The following is a 25,506-nucleotide window of genomic DNA, read 5'->3' as shown; positions in this document are numbered from 1 at the left end:
TAAACACAGCTGTTGAATATCTTGAGGTAGAAAACCAATGTCTTCTTCATGTTTTATGATCTACAAATTTAGTGTGTCAGGCCCCTTGCATAGCAGCTAATAAGCATTTTCCACTAAGCCAGGTTGCATGGTATGCTTGAAGATGAAGTTTAAAGTATCTGTTTCAGTGGCTACTTTTAGCCTGTTTGAGAGATATTTGTATGCGGTAAAATGCACAGCATAACCTCTGGCTGATCTTTCAGTAGTAAAACTTGACATCAAATTCATAACTTTATTAACACTTTCATTACTTTGTGACCTCATCCTAATAGGACCAGGTTGGGTTCAGGCAGGGTAAGTGATGCATTGGTTATAGGACACATTGGCAACCTGATATCCACGTACAATATGATGTGTGATATATGTGAGCTAGAAATATGTATGTGAATGTCACATTTGGGGAGAAGCACACTTCCTAAACCATGGAAAGTGCGAAGTTAGCCTCAGCTCTTTTCTTCTATATATATTCTTGGACTTAGTCATTTACTGAACTGAATTTAAATAAACAAATAAGACTTTATTTGTACTTGGTAGAAAGTTCCAGTCTCTTTCCAGTGAAAACTTTGCCATTAGGTCTTAATGAATAATTAATTTTTCACTTTACTTTCTGAACTAAAAAACCTAAAAAAATATTTCAGATTGACTCATAGTGAAAAATTTTTGTTTATCTCACTGTAATAAAAAATCCAAACATAATGCAAATAAAATAAACACATATTTCTGCTTACATTAAACATTTTCTGCACCAAAATACTTTATTTCATATAATTGTGGGATTTTTAATCCTCCTTAATTTTAAACACATTTTAAAAGAAAACAATTATTTTGAAAAGTCAAACCATTAAAAACAAACAAATATTTTCAAGTTTTTTATGTACCTCTCTGCTCTCATCCTAGCTACATTTTACAGCAAATAATCTACTAAGTGGTGTTTTTTTTAATGTTGATTTATAAATGATTCCTTTAGCTGTCCTGGTCATTTTCTGATGGCTGCTTGCCATGGTGTCATGTGTTTCGCAAAGTTTTCAGAGAATTGTGGTGCGTCCAGTTTGTGCACCTGAAAAATAAATATGGATAAATACACGTGAAGGCCCTTCCTTATCTATGGTTGGTGTAGGCTGCAGGTTAGGCTTGTTTTAATCTTGAAAATCTTTAATTTCCACAGGGCAAGTGAACCTTAAGGCTTTGTTTTCTGTGCTTGCAAAGGAATCAGACTAACACTGTGTTATCTTATTCTTCATCTACATTTTAGGTCTCCATTTAGTTGATTTTGGAAAGTACGAAGCATTTGAGAGGATCAGAGGTGACAGAAGAAGAGGAATTCAGAGCATGTATTGAGTAAGGGATGTTGACTGTGGAGGGAGATTTTGGAGCTTGTTGTGTTTATGGACAACTGCATTGCAGAGTTCATTTGAATGCTCTGGGATTCATAAACTTGTGTAGCCTGGAAGGCAGGGCCCATTGGAATGAGTCAGAATTTCACTGCAAATGATTTACCCAGCTTTAAGGTAACACTTAAAGAATTAGTGGTAAAATATTTTTTTTTTTTTTAATTCTAAAGGTCTAATTTAAATTGACAAACACACTTGAAACTGCAGATGGGCTCAAGCTGAAAAGTAGAGTGTGTGAAGCCTTTCCAAGCTCAGGCAGGTTGGGATCCAAACCTTCTCCTACTGCTCCAACTTTTGGTTGCTTTTAAATTCCTCTTTGATTCTTTATTATGTCTTGTGTAAATCTAAGATGGTGGCAACAGCTGGTTACAAGGGATTTACAATTGTTTGGGTGGGTGTTTAATGAGAATTCACTTTTTCTCAAGTTGAGCCCTGACTCCTGAGCCAAGCTCAGTGTCCATTAATGCCTAAAAGCTTGCTGCCTAGCTCACGCCTCCAGCTAGGACTAGTTCAATTCTACTAAATTTTCCTTTCAAAGCCTTTTCAAAGGCTTTCCTTCAATCCTTCCCCAGTGAGGCTGGTCTGCTCTCAGCCCCAATGTCATGGCTACCAGTGAAGAGGCCTCAACAGTTGCTCCATGTATTTTTGGACAGGGTAGAAATATAATTATTGTTAGACACATCTAATGCTACTCAACTCATCATGCTACAGAATTGACAATTATCTGAGTGCTGCTTTTCTTCTTGAACAGTATTGAAGCAGTAACTAAAATTTGGACCAGTAGCCAGGAAGATTGCAATTAATGGAGTGACACATACAAACCCTGTTTTGATTTCAGCACTCCTCATTTGACAAGTGTTTACTTAGACAGTGTGTAGTCAAAATGAATTGTCATCTTCTGCAACCCCAAGTGTTTGATATGTCAAAATTCTTGTGAAAATAGATAAACAAAATCTGAAATTTCCAGATGGACAGCTATACTGCAAGCAATCTGCCCATGTTTCAAGTTTGAAAATTATTTGAATCACTTGTTGCAATACAAGCACATCTTAAAATATTAGGACTTGTATCATAGAAGACTTGCTGTAATAATGAAAACAATCTTAGTTTCTATTCAAATAGGTTATGTATTTTGATTTTGGTGGATCTGATTTTATGTCTCTACATTTTCTTAGATGCCCTGCCAAAAGAAAGAGGGAAAAATGTTCCCCAATGAGCCCAACACAGGCAGATAGACCAAAACTGTCCTTGGCAGTGGGGGTCTGCTGTATTTGTGTTCCGGTGAAATCGTGAAGAATGCTGTTGAGTACATTTCCTGTGACTTATCTTCTAAACTGCTTATACTTTTCTGTGATGAGCACGTTGAAAAGCAGCCTGAATGCTCAAAGCTTGATTTTTCAGAGGAAGTTACATGTGCCCTCCAGTAGTCTTTGAGATTTTACATGCTTCAAAATGCAACCTGAAGTTAAGTAATATAGTTGTTGTTCTGTATGTGGTTTGAGAGATGTGCTTTGCAGATATCTAAAATCTCATTTGTGGACCTTAAAAGTGTAGATACCTGGATGTGGAAAGTGTAATTAATTTATGAATCTTTTTATCCTTCCTCCTTCATTTCTATCCAGCTGTGTATGTGACATTAGCCTACCTGGTATAGATGCAGAAATCCACATGTAATGTGCAAGTCCCATATTAACTCTTTCCAAATGAGCCATACAAACTCTGTAACTCTGCTCATTACCTGGAATGGTCAAGCTATTTTTTGTGTAGGCTAGAGAGGAAGTTTACATCAAGATGACAATTCTGAGTTTTACTGAGGTCAGAAGGGCATAGACTCAAGCACTGAGATTCTGACACTAGTTGTGAAATTTCAGTAGCTTGTATAATTTTGTATATTACTGATGAAAGGTGTATACAAAAAGTTTATACAAGTTTCTTGAATTTTAGAGAGTATCTTTCCTGTTTTTCAATGAGCTCAACCCTGAACTTTCTTATGGTTATGTCAATTTTACATAGTTTTCTTTGCTGAATTTAGTCCTCATACGCTGGGGCCGCACAGCCCGCCGCGGTCCTGCCCCGGGCCAGCCCCCGCCTCTGCCGGGCAGCTTGGGACTGCAGCATGAGAGCAGCGCCCATGCCGAAAGTGAAAAAAAAACCCCAAAAAACCCCTAGGATCACGCGGGCCGGCCTGCCCTGAGGGTATCGGTGTGGAGCTGCGGCTCCGCGCACCGCACAGCGCAGGAACCGCGACACAGCACCCCCCTCCCGCACTCGCCAGGCCACCCTGACGAGAAGTGAAGAAAGCAGCAACCGAAAAGATGTCATCCCAGCAGCCCCAGCAGAAGAAAGAACGTGATAAGCTACAAAAGCAGCTGCTGTTTGAGAACTCAACCAGCACCAATCTCCAAAGTCAACAACAACCAATCGCCTCATCACTTTAAATTTAACTATTTTGCATGGTTTTACCATTTTTTCTGTTGTATAAAAATTATGCCCTTCCCTTTTCAATTTAATATGAAAGGGGGGGATGTGGTGGTCTATTTACCCACTGCTTTTCTTATTCCACATTTTTCCCCCCTTTCCCCTGCCCCTAGCCCTGGCTACTCCCTACTGGTTCCTGTACCCCAACTCCACCCATGTACTGCCCCTGAGACCCTGAGAAAACCCCCCTGCTCTGTGACCAGGAGGTCTCTCAGCCTCAGGAGACCACCTGGATGCGATGCAACAATGAAAGTCCTCTGAGGCCTCTATGAGGGTCCCTCTTCTGCCTCTTTTGCTATCTCTGTGTTGCAGAGCCCAGCTAGCCAGAGCAGGAGTTCAGGGCTGACCAAAAAGGACTACGGGAGGGCAGAATGGCTGCCCTGCCCTAAGCAGCTCTGCTGTGCTCTCCAGGAAAGCTGCAGCTTGCTAAACCAAACCTAGCACTGCAACACTTATATATAAAGGAAGACACACTCTATGTGAAAGGGAGGAAAACTACATTACAACGGAGCCTCAATTCATATCTCATCTCTTGCCTTCATATAGCAGCAGCTACTACCCCTACAGTAAAGGAAAGCTGAAATATCCCCATATCCATCAAAATGAATGGCTGAAATTGAGATGAAATTATTTTCTGACCCCATACTCACAGACACTTACTTCCTGAAAAATGCAATTTTGATGCTGAATTCATTGTTCTATCTTACATTGCTACATAAATTATTAGTTGTCATAAATGATTAATTCATTTTGGAAGTTCACTGACCCAGTGACAGCTAGGAGCAGTTTGTTCCTCAGGTCCACTGTAGATAACACAAAAAAGTAACATTTATGACAATAAGATCTGAAAAAACTTTACCTACACATAGCATTATATGTGGTATTGGACACTTTGAAACAGAGGAGAAAAAAGCACATTATATAGTGTATTGCATTTTGAACATAGCTATATATGTCAAAGCTAACACCCATTTTCATCTCTGCTTTCTAAATGTGACCCTTTTGTTTTATTTATTGTTCATGTTTTAAACAGAAGATGGGAGGAAGAAAGAAAGAAAGAAAGAAAATAAAAAAATGTAATTTGCATTGTGAAAAGCCAATGGTATTTGATACTAGTTGATGCTACATAGATTTAGCTCATATTTCCACATTTTCTGTAGTATAGGTCTTATGAATCTTATTATATACAGTGCAAAAAAAAATCCAATATATTAAACAATGTCTTACATTTATATAAATCACTACAGCTTTGTACAGCATGTAGAGGACTAAGTATTAAATGTATTGGGAGGTTGGAATATGAGCCCTAAGGTCCCTTCCAACCCAAACCATTCTATGATGCTCTGATTCTATGTGCTATATTATACAAGTATTAACTGTCGTGTATGAGTAGCTTGGTATCTATTGATGAAAAGCTGCATCTCACGTATGCTTAATAATTTTATGTGGACATTGAACAGGGGAAGGGTTTTACTGGACCATTATTTGCAGTATTCTGTGCTGGGGATGAACTGCATCATGTAATCCCATTCCTAGCCTCAATGTCTTTCATCATTACTTTTTGCTCTTGCACTTCTTTCAGGAAGCTTGTTCAAGGCTTTATGCAGCTGATTGTAAGGAAACTTGTTCTTTTTTTCTTTCTTAAATTAATTCAGGCCACTTTATTTCCCTCCCAACGTAACCCCGTAGTTAGTCCTCCAGTTCTTACCTTATGCTAACACAGTTCATAGAGAGCAGCCACATTTCATCTCTGCTCTCATTTTTGTCTCTCCTCTCAAAGTAGGCTCTCAGTTCCACACAAGGATGACTAGACCTTCCTTCCACCTGTTCTGGTCTGAGTTCATCTTTGCACACAACGTAACACAGAGCACTGTCTTCAGTTTACTGTTTTCTTTTATAATGATATTAATACATCCCAATTTCTATTGGAAATACTTTGCTTTTGCTGTGGGCTAGTATCACATTGCGCTTTATCGTCACTCTGGTGACTCATCGTAATCTTGTGATTAAGTTCTGTGCCCAGGTCTTCTGCTGGATCTGTCATTTCCAGCTGACCAGAACCTTTTTTGTAATGGTACTTATTAGTCACAGTACACTTAGTGAAGAAATATGTTGGCTATCGCATTCAGGAACAAGTAGGTCCTACCATATTTGGTAGCATGTTTTTCCAATATGTCTGGGAAATTTATGTGTCCACACAGTGATACAATTTCTGACAGCCATTTTCTTTCCAACAAAATATTAATGAGGTCCTCATCCAGGTTCAGATTTGATCTATGCGAGGCAATGGCAAACTTCTGACCCTAATTCATTTTAAAGCCCTTCATTCAAATTGATTTTGACCTTAAAAGCTATGGTTTTATCCATGTTAATACAGATTTTTATTTGCAGAAGTGGTCTTTATTAAACTATGGCAGTATTCTACTCCTGATTTTATTTCCAGCTTTCAGAAGATTATCGTATATTTCAATATCCACTTTCCAATAATGAATGTTAGTCCACCAAGTCTTGTTATGGCTCTACTGTCTAATATCATGTCCTCCCCTATTGGTTTCACTTCCTCTGGTTTGTAACCTTGCCACCTTTCATTGGTTTCCAAACAGCAAAGTTGTCTCTCTGTTACCTCACCCACTTCAACTCAATCCTTTATAATCCTTTCAGTAACTGAATTGTCTCCATGACTACTCTATATTCTCTGCTTACACTTTTCTCTTTGCTGCTTCTGCTGGTGTTTTTTTCTTTTTGCTGAACTCTTTCAACTGTTTTTCTTTTGCCTGTGTAGCAAAGAGGGATTTGGAGACTGGAACATGACTTTTTCCAGTTTTCTTCCTTGGGTCTCTTAGTTTAAAGCTCTTCTGAATGGTGATGCTAGTTTGAATCTTACAAAATCAGTCACTCAGGAACTCTGGTAGAGGCTGTTTCACATGGGCATTTTCTCCAAATGCTTCCTTGTATATTTATTTTATTATATTACTTCATTTAAGGTATATGTTGGACCTGAATCATAGCATGATTGGGTTCTTTTTTCCCTGTGGCGAGAGGTTAGAATATTTGTAGAAATATTGTCAGTTGCCATAAAAGGATGTAAACAACTTCTTCCCTCCAGTTCAAGAAACAGCCCCTCTAGAGCATGTACAAAGTCAAGAATCTTGATTTAGCAGCAGAGTTATTCAATGTAAATCTCGTGTAAGCCACATAGCCATTTTGGCTGCCACTTCTCAGAAAGCTGCTTGTGCATGTAGGGTACACACTGGCAAATCTTCTCCTTCCCATCATCCTGATCCAAAGAAATGTCCCTATGGAAATACTTCTAGAGAGACACACAATCTTCAATTGGCAATCCTTTTTCCTTTGGATGCCTAGCTTTTTACCAAGAAAGGCCATTTCTTGATTAATCTGAATGCACTATGTATTTGTCATATTTCTGATTTCTTCAGATGCCTCTGACTGCTCATTCCAGCTGACTGGACAGCTGGCTTATTCTGAACAGAGCCAGGTAATGCTTCTCTGTGGAGCAGATGTCATTGAACACAATCAGTGCATTCCACTAAGTCTGCCAGATGTCTTCTGACTTAGTCAACAATTTTCTTTTTCTTTTAAGGGTCTTGGGAGGGTATGGGTCCACCAATGTAAGAATACAGTTGAAAAAAAGATTACAGTCATGTTGAGTGTCCTCCCCTAAATCCAGTCAAGTCTCCAGACAACTCTACAGTCACGACTATCTGGAATATTTGGTTGTCAGCCATCTTAGTTAATTAGTTGCAAGGAGCATTACTGGCTCCAATAGATGTTATATCTCTTCCAATGTTAGTAGTGGATCATCCACTTTTAGAAGAATTCTTCAATGGATGATTCTGGCACTTTCTGATCACTTTTGACCCTCTATCTTTAATGATTGATTTGTTCATACAAAAACTTGTGCTTACATTTGAAAGTGCAACTATTATCACTAAACACAGAGATTAGATTTCCTTATGTGCAAATTGCCAGAGCAGGTCCAAGCTGAGAGTTTATATTGTGGATGAAATTTGCACAGATGTTCACTTCTTATGTATTTGAAACTTTTGGCATCCAGAACACTGGAGAGTGAAAAATTCCCCTTGTACTTCTTTCTGTGGGGGGGGGGGAAAAAAAAAAGAACAAAAAAAGAAAAAAAGTGGGGTCTGAACATTTTCCACTGGTTTTTTTTCTGTCTTTGTTCCCATCTACTTATGCTCCAGCATTTTCATGTGGCACTGTGGCAAATACAGGTGTATAATTCATGCTGATTCTTTTGTCTGCTTGAAAAAGGCTTTTGTCTTTGGAAAATTTGACCCTATCTATTCATGGACATTTTTGACAACTCTGTGTATTTTTTCTTCTGTTTCAGTAACCTCTTGGTTGGCCAAAGGGACACTGTGTTGACACTACCTTGGCCAAAAAAACTCCTGGAGTTACAATTGGCAGGGTTATTTTCCAATTTCTTCCCTTGATTACTGGGACATGCAGCTAACTTTATGCAGCTTCTTTGTTTCAGCCAAAAGACAGGAACATTTTGTGGAGAGAGAAAAGTGTGGACTCTTTACATTCTGTTTATTTTATATTTGAGGAGTCCTTGAGGGAGGATGTTTTACATCACTTCATAGTTTTAATAAGGAAGCTGTCAGATTTTATTTAACTGGGCATTATTAAGTGAAAGGATACAAATACTTCAAACATCTTTATACATATTTTCCAGAAACTTGCTTCACCACATCAGCTTTTCAGAATCTGAAATGTAACACACTTTAATTACACATAATGTGATCATAATGTGATGTAATGAAGAGCTTGTTAGTCTTCAGCACAAGTAAATAAAAGAAAGCAACTCAAAACCTTGAATTTAATTTGTGTATTTTTCACTTGCATGTTTTTCTGTGCATGTCTTAACATCTGTTGCATGTTCCTCTCTTGCCTACTCCTATTTTTTTTTCAGTGGTGCTTTTCCTGATGTACTCTGTGAGCTTGGAAATAAATAGGTAGAGGGGAGAGGGGGTAAACTGGGGAAAAAGAGTTCCTGTCTTGTATTTACCACTTGCAAAAGTGCAGACTGGCCCCTTTCTGATACAGTATTTTAATTTATTTATAGTCTGCTTTCATAGTAATTTTTCTTAATTGCTTATTCTCTCCAGCTGAAACACTGAAGGCAACAACTTCAGAGCTCAGAGAAATCACTTGGCACTAAGAAATGACCAATCAGAACAAGGACAGCAAAACTTTCCTGGGGCAGATCCATTGCCATAACAATGAACTTAGGCTGATTAGACTTCTGGTTTTTTTCTTGTGTATACATTTTTGCAATGATATCGGCATCTATATTTCATTAAAAGCTCAACACCCCCATCCTTGTCTTGTTTCTCATACCTTCTAAAAGATTTGCTTTCTTCACATACTGGTCTCTAAATCTTGTAAAAATTGTCTCAGCATGACATAAATCTCACACATATAAAGTGTTCCTGTTAATGTTCAAAAAATGAAGTGCAGTTAAACAAGTCAAAGGTGGTTATCTAGCTACTTGCAGAATAATTAATAAACGACACTACTTTGATATAAGAAGTTTGTTTTACCTGAATAAACTACACTACTTTGATATAAGAAGTTTATTTTACCTACAAGAAGGGTAATTTGAATGTTAGCTAAATTCTAGGATTGCTGAAGACCATTCATTCTCATTCATAAAAATATACCTTTCATTTGAATGAAAGCAGCTGAAATTATTGACAGTAGATTCCTTTTAAGGTCAAAATGATGTATCTTTCTCCTCTCCTAGTTTTTAATGATGTCTGGGATTTCAAAAGAACCTATGGGATTTAGCAACAATTTCCCTTTAAAGGCCACTTGGATTTGGAAGTCTAACTCTTCTAGGTTCTTTCAAAAATACAAGCTGTTATTAATAAACTATCATCCAATGCCTGTAACATTACATCAGACTTCAGCTTTTTTTAAGTCCAGGAGACCATATGGGTAGTTTATTCTCAACCACTTCTAGGAACTTCTAGCTATCTTACCAAATATTTAAGAAAATTTGTTTAGGGGTGAGAGGTCACTGGTAATTTGGCATCCGCTCTAGGAATTAATGCAAAGAGGGGGCACTCATTATTTACTGACCTGCTTTATTGAACTACAAAGCACTGCAATAATAATCTGATTTAACTGTGAAGGTGTTCTTATAAAGAGAGATTACATTGATTTTAATACATCTAGTTCCTCATAGCTAAATGATTTGAAAGAAGACCTACATCATAAGTAAACGGGTGTAATTTTATAATATTTTCCATAAGTAACTAGGAAATCATGATAGCTTTTGGAGATATTCAAACTCATCTTCCTAATGCTAATGTGCTAATATGAAAACCTTATGAAATCCTTTTTTACACCCCTCATATCACTTTTCTGTGGGAAACTGCTTTTACCAGGATGTGTCTCGATTTATTGTGGAGAAAAAGTGAAAGTGTTTCAAAGAAATCTGTTAAATGATTTTGCAGTTAAAACATGATTGACACAGTTTCAGGACTAATACTTCAAGTGTATGCTTTACACTTCAGAGGGATGATTCTTGAAATACTAACCTTTCAATTAAAGAGAAAAAAATCCTCACATTATTAGATTTCTTGGGTTAGGTCTCATGGACAGCAGTTGTGAATTCAGTGTCTCCTCCTGTATGATATTGCTGTGATTGAGGCAATCATATTGTTGAGACAGGTCCTGCAAATGTTTCCTCACTCTGCTACCAAATCCTAGCTGCCTGCTGCCTCCTAGAATAAACATATGGTAGGAAAGCTGCTGGTGAAAATTTTGTTTTATATTCAGTGTAACAGGGTAACAATGGTAACAGTTGCCACTGTTCAAAGGGAAATGACTGATTCAAAACAAAACCTTAACCTGGCAACCTGTGAGAGCGAGACAAGCAGTGATGCCAGTCAAAACAGCAAAGGCTGTACTGTTCCTCCTCCCTCGGTCTTTCTCCTACTATGAAAGGCTGTATTATGTTTACAGTGTTTATTTTATCTCTGAACCTTTTGCTGATGCAGTTCTCCAGTGCTTTTTTATAGTCAGTTCCTGCTCTTAGGTGGAATACTTGAAATTGTCAGTCTGTTCTGTCTGTTCCTGTTGTGCCTGTGTTGCACTTCAGTGCCTGAAGTTTTACTGTGTGTTACACAAAGCTTCTGCCTTGACTGGAACTGGAGAAGCTGCTCCAAGAGAGGGGTAGGATGTAGCTGTACCATGTTGGGAATAGGTAAGACAGCCAACAGCTGCAGGTAAGCTCAGGCAAGGCATCCTACAATGTCTGGCAGCATCTGGTGAGGCATCTGACAAAACTCCTCTCATTCCCTATATCGTGCTGGGTCAAATGTGGGTGGAAGGAGGTTTTGGTTGGGTCAGGGTGGGACTGCACACCAGGCAGATGAGTTCTTGAGTAAGACTGTTATGGTCCAGCAGTTTGGGCCCACAGATCCTGCACTGTGGCAGAGAGAGAAGGAGCCAGGTGGTACCCTGGGGCACCCCAGGTTTGAGGCAGAGAAGCAGCTGACCAATACCATACTCTGCAGCCTAAGCACAGAGCAGCAACATGAAAATTAATGTTATTGATACCTCTTGTGGAGAATGTCAGTCACCTTATGATGATACAACTTTCTGTGCATAGTTTGGATAATGCCTTTACTTCCAAGGAGATCCTGAAGTGGAGCAGTCAGCTGCTGTCACCTGAACAGCATCCTGCACTGCAGTGTGCTCCTTGTAACACACTTCAGCAGTGACTATAGCCCACAGCAGATTAAAGAGATGAGCATAAGTCAAATTGTCAGTCATTATCTCTTTGAAAACAAGGTCTTCTGTTGCAATCACTAGATTTTGCTTAGCAGGCTGTAGCTTGCTGAGAGCTTAGCGGGGCTGCTTAGGGCAGTTCGATCCTGGCTGCCCTCCCGTAGTCCATTTCAGACGGCCCCATGATCTTGCTCCAGCAGCTAGCAGCACTACAACCGGTGATGGCAAACGAGGCAAGGAGGGTCTCCCACGAGGGCTTGAGAGGATTTTAATCACATTTTGTCCCCACGATCCCCAGATGTAGAGAGACCTCATGATCCGGGCTTGGGGGGGTTTGTCAGGGGCTCAGGAGCAGTCCCTGGGTGGGGTTGGGGTACAGGAACCAATAGGGAGAGCCTGAGGGAGTGGTCAAGGCTAAGGGCAGGGGAGAGCAGGAGGGGGAACATGGCACCACAAAAGCAGTGGGTTAACTACCATAGTCTTCCATGTTGGTAAGGGCACTAAACACATGAATTACCCAAAAAAGAATCACAGATACTATCTGCATTCATTGGAGCCAATAGTTCCCAAATAACCTTCTTAAGCCAGGAAGAAATTTAGCCAAAATGCACCCAAAGACCTGACCTTTGCCCAGCACCTCCCATACCTTGGTGAGTGACTTTGGCCAGGAATGAAGCAGAGAAACATTGGCATTTCCTCTGTCAAAATATTATTCTGCCCCCATGGATGTAGACAGTCTCTTCAAAATACATTCATTTTTATCTGCAAAACAACAAGAAAATTTTCTCGCAAGAGGAAACTTTAAAATCAGCTACTCAGAGAAACAGCTTATTTGAACCAGACTATTTGCAAATCCAAACAAATATGCTTGGCCAGAATATCAAGATGGAGGAAAATACATATTTCTTCTGCAACTGCAGGTTTATAGATTCAATACCCTTATGCCTCATATGGTGAGTTTTGGAGTTTCTTTTGCTGTAACTGTTATCTTCTTGTCCAGTGCATTTGCTTGCTAGGGACTGACCATAAACTTGGATGGTCTGTGTAATGAAAGGGCAGGAAGAAGATGCTAGATGTAACCATAACTGTATCAGAGAGGAAGAGATATTTAAAAAGTTAGTATGGTACCTCCCCAAAGTACAAGCACAGCTTCATGTGAAACTCACTTTGTTAAGATGGCAGGGAATCAACCACTGGTGCAAGGCTACTGTTCCAAGTTATCCACAGCTGTCTTTTGATAAAAAATATTTCCCACTTTTCATTTCATAGACAAAAGACAGGGTCTGATGCCACCTGATAAGACCAAGGAAAACTTCAAGCCGTTGCTTGTACCAATTTTAACCAGGAAAGGAGTTGGTAATGAGTATTTGACGCAGCAGACTGAGACTGAGTGAAAGAGGCTATTTGCTGGAGAGCCAGCATCTCCCTCCTCCTATTCTGATTGCAGTCATTTTCCTTAATCCATTTTCAGCTGAAAATTTTGCTTTGGAGCGAAGTAATGCTGTGGTTACTTTCCTGACCAGCCTTCTTGTACCCACACTAGGAGGGCCTGTCTCTCTGCTATAAAGACTTTTCCTAACATCTAATCTAAGTCTTCATTCACATGTGAAGCTAATTACTTCTTGCCATCCTTTGATGGAAACAGGATATGTGATGACTTTAAAATTTTTAAAGTCAACATTGGCTGATGTTTATAATTCTGTCTTCAGTCTTCTGTTTTTTCCTGATTGGTCACATTTTATAAATTTCCCCTTGTTCTTTGTTCTCCTCAGGACTCTTTCCAGTTTACCACATCTTTCTTAAAATTGAGAGACCAAAATAGATGTAGCAGAGGCTTTACCAGTCATTAGTAGAGTGGATAATTTCCTCCCATGTTTTATGTAGAGCTTTATTTTTAATAAACACAGAATTATATTATTCTGTTTTGAAACATTCGTCTACAGTTGACTCATATTCAGTCTGTGATCCAACTTACCCAGTTCTTTCTTTTCCAGCCTCCCCTTTTTGATACTATATATTTGAGATTTTCTTTTAATGCAGAACTTTGAACTTTATAAAATTTCATCTAAGTGATTTCATTCCCCTCTCCCCACCAATTTATCACACTTACTTTGGATCTTCTCTTTCAAATTGCTTTCAGTCTCTTCCACTTCTGTCTTTGCCCAAGTTTTGGGACTATTTCCTGTTCCACCAAGTTATTAATGACTTCAACTGTTCTGAGACCTTCTCAAGCATAACCTAGTTTGAAAATGAGCCATTGGCAGTCACTTTTTTCCACACAGTTTTGTACTTATAGAAATAATATCTAGATAATATTCCACTAGTTCTCTTAGTGAAAAAGTTGTTTTAAAGAGAATATCTGTAACTTTTATATTTATTTCCCTAAATTTATCCTTTTTTTTTTTTTTTCTTGAGTATAATTATTCTAAAATGATAAAAATTGTTCTGTGCATTTCACTCATTCTGTTTCTAAGCATCCTAAGCTTCCTGGATCAAATTCTTCAGCTGGTGGTTAATTGAGTTCAGCTATAACACAATTCCTTATCTGGTGAATAAGACTCCAGGTTGGTGTTTGTTCTTTACACATTGACAAGCCAAGGGAACAAAATGTACAAAATGAAGTGTGTTGCTTCTAAAAGTATATGCCTGCCTGTCACATTATCCTTCCTGTGCTCTTTCAGTTAGGACTATACAATTTTGTCTGGTTTACAATATTTTTTTTAAAATTGCATTTCCTTCATCTGATGTTTTTTGCTGCTTACTTTCTTTTCCTTCAAGCCTAGCATTTCAACAACTTCTTTTTTAAATGGCCACTGCAGATTGAAATGTTTAGATTTTCATACTTATCAAAATAGCCTCTGGATTTTCCTTAAAAAAGGGAAATATTTTAAGGTGGGCTTAAAATATTTCATTTTTTTTATTATTATCTATTTTATTTGTCTATTTACTTATTTATTTATATGAGTCAGCCAGGATAAAATGGAGCCCATATTTTATTTCTCCCGTAGCATCAATAAAGTTTCAGATTTTAGTAAAGTTCCACAAATAAAGTGCAATATTAAAATATGTTTATTAAAAAGGATTATATCTATTAATATTTTTAACAAATATTACTTTCCCTGGCTCCACTAAAGCTTCTGTATAAAGAATAGTGCTGGAGGATTTTTGAGTTATGTAGACAGATAGATCTAGTAATTTTTGTGGTGATTTTGTAGAGCAAGGCTTTACTGTAAGGGTTTGAATAACTGGATATGACTTTTAATATAAATAAAAAAATGCACAGATAATGTGATGCATAGTCTTTTTTCAGCTCCTAATTTTAATGAAGCTTTTCTGAGGCATTGAAAAATACTTCCACAGTGGTTGCATTATTAACTCAGTGCAAATGCACTTGGACATTAGACAATGCTCTCTGTTGGGTAATTTTTTTCAATATTATGTCTTCTTCAAATAAGATTTAACGAGAACCTTTGCACTACAGTGAGAATAAAGCCAGTGTCTAGAATGTGGTCTATTTTTTGTTAAACACTGGCTCTTAAGAAATGCTGTCTTTTATTAATGATAATAGCCTTCCTCAGGGGTCAATACTGGCACTAGTGCTCTCTGACATCTTTGTTGGTGACATGGACAGTGGGACTGAGGGCACTCTCCGCAAGTTTGAAGATGACATGAAGCTGTTTGGTGCAGCCGACATATTGGAGGGACGGGTTTCATCTCTCGTGTGAAGACAGGCTGAGAGAGTCGGGGGTGTTCAGCCTGGAGTAGAGAAGGCTCCAGGGGGAACTTGTTGCACCTTCCAGTAGCTAAAGGGGCTATAAGAGAACTGAAGGGGGACTTTTTACAATGGCATGGAGTGATAGGACAATGGGGAATGACGTCAAACCTGCTAAAGGGAGTAGATATTAGATGTTTAGATTAGGTATTAAGAAGAAATTCTTTACTGTGAGGGTGGTGAGGCACTGGCACAGGTTACCCAGAGAAGTTGTGGCTGCCCCATCCCCAGTAGTGTTGAAGCCCAGGCTGGATGGGGCTTTGAGCAACCTGGTCTAGTGGAAGGTGTCCCCTGCCCATGGCAGGGGAGTTGGAATTAGGTGATCTCTGAGGTCCCTTCTAATCCAAACCATTCTGTGATTATATGATTTTATGATATGAGATAAAAGTCAGTCAGTTAGTTGAAAGTAACCTGTTGTAGCAGACACTAAAAATCGTGAATCAGATTAGTCTCAGTATCACTATGTTTGTCCCAAAAATATACTACTATTTAATTTTAATTGCATTCTGGTTTCTAATTTTTTAAAACACATTTTCTTAGTTTTGTAAAGCTTTGTTCTCAGTTGTGAAAACTTGAGATTTATTATTTCATTTGAAATGAAATTTCCTATTATTTAGGATTCTTAAGACCTGGAGATTGAAGGAAAAAATGAAATATTTGTAAATCGTTCAATGGTCATAATAATTTCTTCAATTGTTTTCTTATTTTCAAGCTCCTGGTAGGAATACTTGTATTTTCTGAAATTAATACCTGTTTGGTCTTTGTGTTTTACTTTTGTGTGTGCAACTTAGTTGTATTTGATTCTGAACAGTCATTATATCTCTTGAGTATAAAAAAGTCTAGGCAAAATTAAATGAATCATGTTTATGAGTTATAACAAATAATGCACAAATAAGAAGGGATAAGTGCTCACTCTAGTTTAAAATATCATAGATCTTTAATATTGACTCATGGTTTGAAAAATTAATGTTGTTTCTGTATTCACTATTTATTGAGTTGATTGAAATCTCTGTTTTCCAGCAAAATAGTGTTATGTAAGCTCTGTTATCTGTACTGATGAACCTGATTCACTAGGTGTACTTGAATGGGACAAAAGAATTTGAAGAGCTAATATTAGAAGTTTCTTTGTGTCATAGTTTCTAAAGTAACTGAGTCTCAGACTGCAATACAAATTAGAGACTCCTACTTTCTTGCAAAATTTCATATCAGTATTCAAAAATGTTGTGCCTATAATATTTATACTCTCTAATAACTATCTTTTGCTTCAAAAATTTATAATACCCTTTTCTTTCTGGAACAGCCTAGTATTTCAGTGGTTTCATATAACTTATTTTTTAAGCTACCTAATTTGTTTTTATTTGAAGATTTGTTAGGTTAAGTGGTTTCTTCAGACTACATTTATTTTCTTTGATATGTGACATTATCTGAATGATAGCCTCTGTGTTGAAGTTCTGTGTTTGACTAAGTGATTTTGCTGAAACTGTAAGCTAAGATCAGGCAAGGTTTCTTCTCAAGCCATAATGCTAGTAATTGAGTCTGTGTGATATGATTGGCAGAGCAGAATGACTAATCTTACAATGAATAATTTATTTGATAAATGTAGATTCTCACTTTACTTCACTACATTTTAAGAACAAAGCAGATATTTTGAATTATTCATTATTCAGATTTAAAGATTTTTTATAATAAAAAAAAGATTGTTATTGATAATTTCCCTGGCAGTATTGATTCAGATAAATTTGAAACTCAAGTGTAACTCTAAGTGGTTAATTTCTGGTCCATGTTAAAGATAGCTTCTGCTACAAAATTGGATACACTTTTGAGTGCCTGGCACCATTGTTCATCATGAAGTTTTAAAATATGGTTTCTATGAATGCTTGTGCATCAGTTCAGAGGCTCACTTATATATAGTATTTGTACCATATGATTGCTTGAGCATTTGTGGAAAGCACATATAAATGATATTTGAGCATATTCAAGGTGTATTTGTTTATAAATAAATGGGAAGGGAAACAAACTATTAATTTTACATTATTTTGGCTGAGTTTATAAATTATGTAATTTGTAGCTTCATTCTGTTCCAATTCAGATCTGCTTGCTTCTGTGGAGGAAGGCTTTGCACCAAGTGCAGAACTGGGTGACAATGTGGAAAGATCTGCTGCAGCTTTCTGCTCTTCCAGCTGAACCTTTCTGCTCTGGTTCTTCTCCCAAGTCTGCCTGCTTTGTGCTGCATCAGTGGAAAACTGAAAGTCTGAGAGTTATTCTGTGTGAGGCATCCCTGTGAAAGGTCTGTGCTTCTCCTTACGTGGTCTACAGCTTAAGAAGATTAATCAAAAATCTCACTCTCCTTGAAATTGGGCAGCAATTTACTGGAAGTGCTAGGATTTGTCTCCCAGGATGACAAATAAAAATTACATCTGTGCTTCCATCTTTTCCCTGTAGTTTACCAGAAGAAGGTGTGAAGATTTAAGGTCATGACAAAATCTTCCAGGAAGACAATGGGGTGTGAATTTTTGGCCTCAGGAATTTGTTTGCTGTATTTAGATTACTGGGAGAGATTTTTGCTCCTGCAGTGCTTGTTTTCTGAAGGGAACTCTGCATATAGCAGATAAAAACAAATGTTCTTAAAATAGGAATTGCTATCTGGAAAAGTTAAAAATGCAGTTCAGTCTTCAGATACTCAAATGCAGGCCAAATGAGAAGCTATTTAGAGCTTTGTGGACAGAATAGAATAAGTGCAGGGTCTCTAAAATGTTATGCTAGAAATAATATTCCTGAAGAAAAGAAGAATTGATTTCCATCTAAACACACAATATATGCTGAAAATTTTTTAGCATTTGTGGGAACATCAGGACTACTTCCAACAAAAAACTTAATGTAAATTTTTAGCTCAACTTAGGTTTATTTAGTTTGAGACAGAAATACTGATGCCCAGTGAAAACTTCAATGCTAATAAGGATAAATAATCAAACATATTTCATGGTAAATATTTTAAGAATTTTACCTGTGTTCTTCAGACCCAACCTATACTCTCAGTATTGTTAGTATCCTGATGAAAATGTGTTTTCAATCTCTGGCATTCCAAGTTTGTAAGTAAATAATTCTGTCCTTGAACCAGAGCGCAGATTAATTACTAGCTGGACATTTTTTCCTCTTGACCAGAGAATGTGAAAGTTTTTAACAAAGGGAATATTCATTAATCTTGTGACATGTTATTTTTGGAAGACAGATATGTATTTCTGAGGGGAAAAAAACACTTACAAGGTTTAAACAAAGGGCCAAATTTTCTGTATACTTGTATATCCCATGTTTCCCAAAAAAGATGATATAATAGCTGTGTGTCCTTGTACTGTCAAGTGCAATGTCTGGCTACTATGAAGCAGAATATTTATTTTGAGGCATTAAAGGATTAAATATGTATTATCAGGCCAAATCAGACAGTCCTGTTTTAAAAAGACACTTGAAAAAATCAATTGCTAACAGTATGAAGAAAATGATTTAAAGAATGACAATGAAAATATGTAATAAAGTAGACAGACATACATCATTGATGGGCTGTGTAAGTAAAATCAGTGGCTTCTCTACCAGGAAGTTTCATCAGTTTAGGAGGTGGATGGATAAAACCAGGTATATATATGGTATATATATATATATTTTTTTTTTTTTTTACTTAGTCATGTTACTTCAGCATTAGGAGGAGCAATATCAGTGCAGCTCTGGCTTACTCGCATCATGAGGAATGTTGCTCCAGAATGTTGCCGTCCCTGGGTCCTCTTTAACTTGCTTTATTTTTTTAATTCATAGAAGGTATTATGGCCTGTGTGTATTATACGTGTGTTCCTTTGATCCATAGAGTATCTGAATCTGTTACAGGTTGTAGGTGGCAAGTTTGGATCAAAACCTTTGATTTAAGAGCACTGCCTTGGTTGTAGGAATCCTTGGAGCAGTTTCTCTTATCAACAAATGTTGTGAACATTCCACAAATACTAAGGAACTTTTGAGTTGTAGACTAAAGGTCTGAATTTTTCCACTGTTCATTTTTCAGTGGGGTAAAATTAGATAATTTTCCTGAGTAATGGCAAACCCCAACTTTCACTTGAATTTAAAGGGCAGAAATTCCTTCTGACACAGAATACTTAGAAATATGCAAAATCTTTCTTGAACAGCTCTAAAGCTGGTACTTTGGATCAGATGAATTCTAAAACATCACAGGCTGGAGAAATCTGAAAAAAAAAAAAAAAAAAAAAAAAAGAAAGAAATTTTTGGGACTACTAAAGACTCTAGATCCTAAAAGCTAAAGCTATGAGAAAGGAAAAACATCACAGTAGCAAAGAATAGGAACAAAGGGCTACTTAATAAAGTAAGACGTAATGAATGAGTTTCCACTGATTTATGTCCACTAGAAGGGCTGTGCTTGACACACCTTAGACAACAGCGTTTGCCATAGAAGTATTTTTGTGCATGGTTGTGTACACAGTACAATAAATACTCGGTCATTACGACTAGAGCTAAGAGCAGAGTTCAGGGCCATGGGTGATAGGAGAATAGCGTGAGGGCAGGAGTGTTTGTGGACACCACCAAGTACTTTCAATAACCAAGCCCACAAACCCGTATCCTTAGCAGTTGCTGTCAGGTAATGCTGAGCTATTGGGAGTAAATGCTTGAAATGAATTTCTTGCTGCCATCTTGTGTCTAAAGGCTAAATGGCAAGGAAATTTCTGGAGTTCCAAGTACTGATTTTACATCCAACATCAGATTGTTCTTATTTCTCTTGACACCAAAACATAGACAGAAGCTTGTCCTAGTATGAAAGTTTTCAAAGTTTGCCCTTAGGAAGAATGGGAAAGTGCAATTTAGTTTGTGCAAGAGATTCTGTGAAGTTTTGGTGAGAAATACTTAGTAGAGTGGCAGCTCAGAGGTTAAAATTTGCTTTCCCCAAGAGTATTCCCAGCAGAATATGAAGTGCCAGAAGAAATGATTAATAATATTACTTCCGTGATGGACAGGGTGGAGCCTGTTTGCAATACTGGTCTCCCTATTAATTTTCTTCATGACCCCATACATGGTACACCTTCTAGCAGTGGTGTGCTGTGCTCTGGAAAGACCCCAAAGAGCTGTTACCCTGTTATATATAAAATCTAATAGAGCAACTTTGTAGCCTACAATAGGGTGCTTTTCTAGAGTACCCACAAAACTTCGATGAAGGTGACATTACCTATTACATAATTTTTTATTAATTCCTCTCACGGTTCTTTCTTCATTCCAGCTATTCTTGCTCATGAACCTTTGCTTCCCTGTGTTCCCTTTCTTATATCCTGCGAGTCCCAGCCAAACTTTAACTCTTTCCCTTCTCAGCTGAGCTGGAGCTTTTGGCTGATGTGAAGAGCTGTTACTCTGTGCTTCTTTACAGGGAAGCAGTGCCATTTCCGTTCGTTTGGTAGAAGGCCAGCAGTGAGAGACAAGCAGAAGCTGACTGTGTCTGTGGCAGTTTTGGAGGTAGGAGTGCTTGTAGTAACTGTTGACGTGATGATAATGATGAACCCACCCCATACAGCTGCTCACTGCAACAGCTTTATTGCAAACATCTGAGGAGACTGTGACCATATTTACCATGTAATGAATGAAGACAGTGGTAGCAAGAAATTATCGAAGACAATGCAAAATGAGTGCACCTGAGTCAGTGGGTTGGTGGGAAGACATTTCCAAAGCAGAGGAAAAGGATGATCTTGCATTGAGAACAAATACCCTCTGTATTCCTTGGTCCATGCTAAACTCATCCAGTTCTTTAGCAAATGCTTAACTTTCTTTCCAAGCTGTACCCAACCCATCATGAGTTTGTTTTCCAACAATGTATGACCATGCTTTTTTGGGTAATTTTTTGAAGATCCATATTTACCAGGCTGTCTGCACACCCAAGCATCCTCAGTCCTTATCCAATAGAATTAGTGCAGCATAAGAAATTGGTCCACCTCTTTCTATTCCCTGTCAAACAAGTAAACATCTTGGGGTTTCTTGGCGTAAAAAAAGTTTGATGATATTAAAAGTAAAGACAGTCAATGAAACGTAAAGGTTTTGCCTTAAATCAGTGATGACTGAGGTCTGTTGACTTTAATGAATTTCTGTCTGCATAGATGAGAGAGGGAGTTATGTAAGTGCAGAAAATATCTCTTCATTCTGTAGGCTCTGGAAATACTGTTGGCGTAAACCACTGGAACAAACTACCCAGACGAGAAGTGAATTCTTTCTCTCTTGACATTTCTAAATAAGACTAAATGCCTTGGTGGAAGATATAGCTTGTTCAAACAGAAATTATATGGCTCAGTGCAAAAGTACCTGGATGAAACTCTGTGGCCTCTGTTATACAATCAGATGTCTTTTTGGATCTCAGATCCAGTGATCTTCAAGTTTTCTCTGTCTTACTTTTTGCAGTCTCATGTTGCTGGTTATATTTGCTGCTTTTTAACTAAGACTGTAGACTTTTGGGGAACAAAAAGCCTTTCTGGGAAATTGCCTACAGAAGGACTGTAGAGAATCTAGTAAGTGGTTGAGGTCTACTCTCCCACTGACAGTAATTCTGAATAGTTAATGACATATTGAGTGACTGAAATAAAAAATCATTCTCTAAAGAATGTGTAAGTCACTGTAACATGCTTAAGATGTGAAATATATATATAAAACATATATGAAATAGCAGGCAATGTTCCTTAGACACGGACTGTTATTAAGGTTCAGTGCTGACTTGGTTTGAGGTGACCTTGAGGTTCTACTTCTGAAAAGCTATTATTTGAGGTTTTTTTAGTTTTATTTTTAATTTTTTAAGAGTTTGTAGCTTCAGCCATGCATTGTAGAGTCAGGCAATATTTGATTCTGAATTTATAGCTTATCCTTACAACACTGAACTTTGGATATTCACATATTTTTTGGAGTGGAAAGCTGGCACAGAAGAAAACAATCTCCTGAAAGAAGTGCCTGGGCTTGAAATCCATTCTCAAACTGGATCAGTTTAGCATTGGCAAGTGGCCATTGGTAATCAGTCTTCTGAAAAACAGTGATAGAGTGGCTCCTTTCCTTGGATTAAATAACTCAAACCAAGATTTGGGATCAGTCCTTGGTGCATAACTATCAATCTGTATATAGAGTTAGCCACATTTTTATGAGACGATATTTTGACAAATACAGTGTTGTCTGCAGATCTAAATAGAGTCTTGGGGGAAGGAAAAGGCAGAATTTACATTTCAGCTGACCTTAAGGAAAGAATATATGTCACACAGGATACAGATAACTTAAATGCTCCAGAAATGCACTTGCTGTGGATGCACTTTCTGATGAAAGGTTGTCATGGAGTACAAATAGAGACAGCTAGATGCCCTAGAGCATGTATTCTTCACTGATATAATTTCAGCATAGTGAGGTAAACACTTTGCTAATGTAATGCTTAGATATGTCCTCTGTCATAATAGAGTACAAAATCCTAAACTGTTGTGCTGAACTGTGTGGGCTGTTATTATTACATTTTCATGTATTTCAGAAAAAAACCTCAATGACCTAAGAGGAACTTTAATATGCAAACCAACAGCTTTTTAAAAGCAGTACTTGATAAAAGCGGTTTTCATACAAACTTAAATCCATGAGAACTCACAAGGTTTTTAGTGACATTATGACTGACATAAAATAGCAATGATAATAGTTCCTGTATCATCCTTATGTATGATGTACATGTTTTGATTTCCTGATACTGTTTTTCAGAATAAAATCTGGAGTGTATTTCTTCATTTCAGAAATGAAGAAATACTCTTTGTACCACCTCCTTGAATTTCTGCAAATTTGTTCTTATTATTCACAGAAAATTTACTATAAAAGAAGTACAGACTGAAAAGTTTGGGATTAACTTGTACTAACAAGGAGTGTTCTTGCTGCAGGTTCCAGCTTGATTCCAGGCCAGGCCAGTAGTGAAAGTCTTTTAGAGCTGGTAAGAAAATATCTTTTAGAGCTGGTAAGAAAATGTCAGATGTGCTGATAAGAAATTGGACACATTGGATCATGGAACCATGATCACCCTCCAGTATCTTTTCTTATCTCCTGTTACCAGTCTGAGTTGCAAGTTACACAACTTGCAACTGTTGTAACGTGACAACATCCCAGTAGCTGGTTCCTACTCATGATGGATAACTTCTGATATCTAGGTTGTACTCAGTAAGCTGGCAATCACTCTTCCCTCTGCCAGCATCCGCATGATATCCCAATTTGCAGCCTTGTTAGCAGTCTCATTTATAGTCCATGCACAAGCAGAATCTCAATCATTTGCTTCTGTATTTCCACTCACCTGGACTCCTTTAATTTCTTTAAGTTTTCCTCTTTTCCTTCTTGGATAAGATATAGCGTTGTGTTACTGTGCTGATTTCTTTGACGTGCCCAAGGCAGGCAGGAGCGAGAAAGCCCTTGAAGGTTACCCAGCCTGCTAGGAGAGGATGGACCAATCCATCTTTAGTGTTGGGAGCTGCTTTGGAATTTGACGTTCTGGCCCAGTCAAGCCTCTTGCAAGGGTAAATCTCCCCATCTTGCCTGTCTACAATTTCTTCTCTCTCTTCCATTACCTTACATGTGCAGATGGCTCTGTCTGGGGTATGTATGTGCATTAGTGCCACATTTATTAATAAGTATGTAGTGTTGTATTTAAGGAATGCATAAGGATCACTTGTATGTCTGTCCTTCCACAGTGGTGCAGAAAGGCCTATGTTGTTCTTCAGATAATGGACCTTACACAACTTGCAAAACAATTTTTTAGCAGAATTGTTTCTCAAATATAATTTTGAAGACCTTGTCTCCTAATGGGTTAGATTTGCTTTGAGACTTCTCCTTAAAGAGAAATCCTTTGTTTTGTCAGTGTGACAGACCCATTTAATAATACGTGTCACTGGAAATAAAAATCATGTCTTTTACTGGTGTTTCTACACATTGAACTGTGGAGGGAGGTGAAGTCAGACATTGAATATGCAAGGCAACAATTGACAAAGTGATATACAGCATTTACTTGGTGTCCAGCCAGGGATTTGCAATGCTTTTAAAATGGTAAAGTACATAGCAAATATTTGATGTGCCAAACCACAGAAGATGGTGATGCTTACGGAGTGGAAGAGACTCTGTAAGTAGTCCCTGTAGTGTATTTATTATACTGTACATTTTGCACGTGCTATTTATTATACTGCTTGTTTGTAGTCTTTTTCCACCCAAGTATATTATCATGAACAGAGACCCATTGGGAGAGTTTTACTTATTGTGCAATGGGAATTGTGCTTCTTGCTGTCTCCTTCTTCCACAAAATAATTTTCAGTAATGGGCAATGCCGAAGCTTTTTATTACCATATAGAAGAGTGTTCTGGAAGCAAAATTAGATGTAACAATATCAAAAAATCCCAAACAGCCTAAACAGAAAACCAAGAGTAACACCCCAAACACAAACAGAATTGCGGTCTTCAGGGAAAGGGAAAAACATCAGGAAAAGCTGATGTTTTAAACATCTCCTATTCTCCATTAATTTGCTTCCTTATTTCTCCATTAATTTTTCCTTCCCCATCCCATCCCATTCCATTCCCACATTTCCTTTATATTGACTTTTCTCATCCTGACATGTCTATAGTTCAGTCTTCTGCTGCAATGAAGATGTGATCTGGCTAGTTGTGAGCTCACCAACTCACTTGCCATGAGCAATGCAACTGCCAGAACCCAGCTTATGCTGAACACCCTGAAGGCGGGAATACAACTGCTGTGCTTCTACTAATGTCTAAACTGGATGCTACATCCCAATGGTGTAAAAACATCTGAAGGCTTCCAGGGGGACTACCAGTGTGCTTTGTTGTCCAAATTTGTCAGATCCTTGGGACAAGAGGTGACTTGGCATTTGTTTTGTCTGTGGCCAGACACCCGGAGCAGGGCTGAGTATTTGCCATATAAATCTGATCCTCCATTTAAAAATGCTGTGAGAAATCCTGAATTTTGCTTTTTTTTTTTTTTTTTTCCTATAGCTTTTCCTGAATGATCCTTTGG

General features: G+C 37.8%; 1 long non-coding RNA gene across 1 annotated transcript in view; it reads left to right on the top strand.

Annotated features, from left to right (window-relative positions):
* The window catches only part of LOC108445410, a 245,717-nt gene that overhangs the window by 90,226 nt on the left and 129,985 nt on the right, over positions 1-25,506 (top strand). Inside the window, exons 8-11 of the long non-coding RNA XR_001860259.1 lie at positions 1,292-1,547; positions 17,552-17,749; positions 20,873-20,958; positions 23,382-23,431. This is a non-coding gene — a long non-coding RNA (uncharacterized LOC108445410). The remainder of the gene's footprint in view (positions 1-1,291; positions 1,548-17,551; positions 17,750-20,872; positions 20,959-23,381; positions 23,432-25,506) is intronic.

The sequence above is a fragment of the Corvus brachyrhynchos genome, unplaced genomic scaffold (genome assembly GCF_000691975.1).
Source record: "Corvus brachyrhynchos isolate BGI_N302 unplaced genomic scaffold, ASM69197v1 scaffold1, whole genome shotgun sequence".
NCBI lineage: Eukaryota > Metazoa > Chordata > Aves > Passeriformes > Corvidae > Corvus > Corvus brachyrhynchos.
This window is presented reverse-complemented; position numbering and strand designations above follow the sequence as displayed.